Below are 5,137 nucleotides of genomic sequence, written 5' to 3'. Positions count from 1 at the left end.
AAATTTAATAAAGTTCTTTTCTTTTGTCCCGTTTTTAATTTCTTGTTTTGTTCTTTTTCTTTCTGAACAGTTCTCTTTTTACTGGTCCTAATGACATGGCATGCACAGCGGATCTTCGACCTAGTCTAATAAATCAATCTGAATCTGACTCAATGATGCAAGAGGTCGTTTGTGATAATGAATCCGAATGTGACGAAAGGGAAGCCTTCGAAGAAATAAATCGAGAACTATGCCAATTTGAAGAGAAACCCAAGCCTAACCTAAATGACACTGAGGCTGTGAACCTAGGAGACGCTGATAACATCCAAGAGACCAAAATTAGCATCCACATTGAGCCAAATGTCAAAGCAGAATTGATCAAAACTCTCAGGGAATTCAAAGATGTTTTTGCATGGTCATATGATGATATGCCTGGATTGAGCACCAATTTAGTGGTTCACAAATTGCCCACTGACCCGGCATACCCTCCGGTCAAGCAAAAACTAAGGAAATTTAAAACAGAAATGAGTGTAAAGATCAAAGAAGAAGTGATTAAGCAATTACAATCGAAGGTCATTCGGGTCACTCGGTATCCCGAGTGGTTGGCCAATGTGGTACCAGTCCCAAAGAAGGATGGAAAAATCAGGGTGTGCGTCGACTACCGCAACCTCAACAAAGCAAGTCCCAAGGACAATTTCCCGTTACCCAATATTCATATCCTGATCGATAATTGCGCTGGGCGCGAGATCGGATCCTTTGTGGATTGCTATGCGGGCTATCATCAGATCCTAATGGACGAAGAGGATGCTGAGAAGACAGCATTTATTACGCCATGGGGAACCTACTGCTATCGGGTAATGCCGTTCGGTTTAAAGAACGCTGGGGCAACGTACATGCGAGCAATGACTGCTGTGTTTCATGACATGATACACAAAGAAATAGAGGTGTACGTCGATGATGTGATCATCAAATCTTGGCGTCAGGAGGACCATGTGGCAGACCTAAGGAGATTTTTCCAAAGACTCCGGAGGTATGATATCAAGCTTAACCCGGCCAAATGCGCATTCGGGGTTCCATCAGGAAAGTTGCTAGGATTCATCGTCAGTCGACGGGGGATTGAGTTAGACCCATCCAAAATTGAATCCATCCGAGACTTGCCACCGCCAAGGAACAAAACAGAGGTAATGAGTTTGCTGGGTAGACTCAACTACATCAGCAGGTTCATCGCTCAACTCACAGCAACTTGTGAGCCCATATTTCGGCTACTGAGAAAGGATGCTGCAGTAGGTTGGACAGCAGAGTGTCAGGAGGCCTTCGACCAAATCAAAGGGTATCTGTCTAATCCACCCGTATTGGTCCCACCTAAGCCCGGGAAACCCCTAATCCTTTACCTGACGGTCTTGGAAAATTCATTTGGTTGTGTATTGGGGCAACATGATGACACAGGGAGGAAGGAGCAGGCCATCTACTATCTTAGCAAGAAATTCACAGTGCATGAGGTCAAGTACACTCAACTCGAGAAAACATGTTGCGCCCTAACTTGGGTAGCTCAGAAGTTGAAGCACTACCTGTCTTCATACACTACTTATCTCATATCCCGTGTGGACCCGTTGAAGTATATCTTTCAGAAACCTATGCCCACGGGAAGGTTGGCAAAATGGCAAATTCTGCTCACAGAATTTGATATCATCTACGTGACAAGGACGGCCATGAAAGCCCAGGCACTGGCAGACCATTTGGCAGAGAATCCCGTTGATGAGAAATACGAGCCCTTAAGAACGTATTTTCCTGACGAAGAGGTGATGCATACGAATGAGTTGGAATTACCCGAGGAACCGGGTTGGAAGCTTTTCTTCGATGGAGCGGCAAACGCAAAAGGGGTTGGAATAGGAGCAGTACTCATTTCTGAAACAGGACGGCATTATCCTGTTACGGCTCAACTACGCTTCTATTGCACCAACAATATGGCCGAATATGAAGCTTGCATTCTGGGTCTGCGCTTGGCTGCTGACATGGGTGTCCAAGACGTCTTGGTCTTGGGAGACTCGGACCTCTTGGTACATCAAATTCAGGGTGAATGGGAAACACGAGATCTAAAGCTCATACCATACCGACAATGCTTGCATGATCTGAGCAAGAAATTTCGATCGGTAAAGTTCAAACATATCCCGAGAGTTCACAATGAGGTTGCGGATGCCTTAGCCACCTTAGCATCAATGTTGCACCACCCTGACAAAATGTATGTTGATCCTCTACACATCCAGGTCCGTGATCAGCACGCCTACTGCAATGCCGTAGAAGAAGAAGCAGATGGCGAACCCTGGTTTCATGATATCAAGGAATACCTCAGGATGGGGATATATCCAGAACATGCTTTTGGGGACCAAAAAAGAGCCCTTCGGCGTTTGTCGAATGGTTTCTTCCTCAGTGGAGGAGTATTGTACAAAAGAACCCCGGATTTGGGATTGTTGAGATGCATAGATGCCGGGCAGGCAACGACGGTTATGGCGGAAGTACATGCCGGAGTTTGTGGGCCACACATGAGCGGATATATATTGGCAAGAAAGATCCTTCGAACAGGGTGTTATTGGCTAACCATGGAACACGACTGTATCACTTTCGTAAGGAAATGCCATCAGTGCCAGATACATGGAGATTTGATTCATTCTCCGCCAACAGAGTTACATACGATGTCAGCACCCTGGCCGTTTGTAGCATGGGGCATGGATGTCATTGGGCCCATCGAGCCAGCAGCGTCCAACGGTCATAGGTTCATTCTAGTGACCATTGATTACTTCACCAAATGGGTTGAGGCTAAAACCTTCAAATCAGTAACTAAGAAGGCAGTGGTGGACTTTGTTCACTCCCATATCATCTGCAGATTTGGGATCCCAAAAGTGATCATCACGGATAACGGTGCGAATCTTAATAGCAGCTTGATGAGAGAGGTATGCCAACAATTCAAGATTACACACCGCAATTCCACCCCATATCGTCCTAAGGCAAATGGAGCAGTCGAAGCAGCCAATAAGAATATCAAGAAGATACTGCGAAAAATGGTGGAAGGGTCCAGACAGTGGCACGAGAAATTACCCTTTGCTTTATTGGGGTACCGCACTACCGTCCGGACCTCCATAGGCACAACTCCTTACTTGTTGGTATACGGAACTGAGGCCGTGATACCAGCGGAGGTCGAAATTCCGTCCCTCCGAATTGTCACTGAAGCCGGGATTGATGATGATGAATGGGTAAAAGCTCGATTGGAACAGTTGAGCCTGATAGATGAGAAAAGATTGGCAGCAGTGTGCCATGGTCAACTGTATCAGAAGAGAATGGCAAGAGCATATAACAAGAAGGTGCGCCCCAGGAAGTTTGAGGTAGGGCAGCAGGTGTTAAAGAAGATCCTCCCACATCAGGTCGAAGCAAAAGGCAAATTCGCCCCAAATTGGCAAGGGCCTTATATCGTGACCAGAGTATTGTCCAACGGCGCTCTGTGTTTGACAGATATCGAGGGTAGATGTGTCGACATGGCTATCAATTCAGATGCAGTCAAGAGATATTATGCGTAATTTCTTTAATTATGGCAATTTTTGGTTTATTTGTTTGTATTTGGCATTTGATGGATAATGAGATGACGGAGGCAATTCTTTCTTCTATCCAAACACTGTTTAACCCTTGCTTCCCCCTTTGAGCCTTAAGTAATTCTTTCATACCCCTCTTTTGGAATCACTAAGGGAAAGGACATGAAAAAAAAAAAAAAGATAAAATCATAAGAAATACAAAACCGTGGGAACTACGTTTGACCTGATTCCTCAAGGAGGATACGTAGGCGCCTCACGGCTCGGTCATAGTGTGCATCATAGCAAATATAGGATGCATAATGTACATAGTGTGCACAATGTAGCACAATGTGCGTAACGCACGTAACTCAACATAAGCGTAAACAAAAATAAATTCCCCAAGCAAGAAAACTGGGGCAGAGGTTATGTTTTAAGTTCCAACAAAGGTTTGATTCCAAAAGTTGTAGCACATCACCCTTCAAGTTGTTTTCATTTTATAGCCTTCCTTCAATCCCACACCAAAACCAACATCGACATCCAAAAGACCTCCCGATCAATGTTCGAGAGATGCCAAATCCGGCAAATAAGGCCGAGAATAATACACTGATCCCCAGCAAAGAAAAGGATCGTAAGAATGGGAATGAGTTGATAGTCAAAAGAATCCCCGGAAGAGAGGGTCGTATCTACAACACACCGGATTCTCGAAAGAAATAAAATGAGAGAGTCTTATCGGTGAAAACCTTCACAGGCACCGAAAGGCGATGTAAGATGAGGGATATAAAATGAGAGAGTCTTATCGGTGAAAACCTTCACAGGCACCGAAAGGCGATGTAAGATGAGGGATATGAAATGAGAGAGTCTTATTGGTGAAAACCTTCACAGGCACCGTAAGGCGTCGGGAGATGAGAGAAAAAAGAGAGAGTCTCATTAGTGAAAACCCCTCGAAGGGCACCATGAGGCGACAAGATAGAGCAGCAAAAGCTACCACATTCGCAATAGGATGAACATCCATTTATCATCCCCAGCAAGTCAGACCATCGGGCAAATCGATTGATACAAATAGACTGGGTCGGGAATCTATGGTGCACGTCATGATCACGGGGACCAGTTGTGTCCTCCAGATAAGTTCTTTTGATTGTCTCCTCCCACAAAATATTGGTTCAGAAAGATTTTCTCTTTTCCATATCTTTATTTCTTTTCCTAAAATGTGTCTTTAAAGGATTTGTCAAAGCTTACTACCAGAAACCGAAGGGGAATTCATCCAATGCAGGATAATACAAACAGTCTTAAAGGCCGGCCCCAGGCAATGCAGGGATTGTGCTCGGAAATGTTGGAAGAAGTAAGCTCCAAAAGGGAGTGGTTTCGGGAGTTAGAAGCAGACTCCCACATCATGTGTTTTAAAAGAAAGCAGAAAAGGGGATAAATTGAAAACCAATCCCCAGCAGGCTAGAGACCCCCAACAGGCAACTTTGCCCGCCAACCAATTATGGGGACAAAGAGCAAGAAAAGGGGAAGAGAGAAAAATTGCTCGCCAGAAAGGCACCCTCTACCACCACGATTAAAACTGATTAAATCCTTTTGTCTGCTGCAGGAAAACA

This window comes from Nicotiana sylvestris, chromosome 12 (genome assembly GCF_000393655.2).
Source record: "Nicotiana sylvestris chromosome 12, ASM39365v2, whole genome shotgun sequence".
In the NCBI taxonomy this organism is placed as follows: Eukaryota; Viridiplantae; Streptophyta; class Magnoliopsida; order Solanales; family Solanaceae; genus Nicotiana; species Nicotiana sylvestris.
This window is presented reverse-complemented; position numbering follows the sequence as displayed.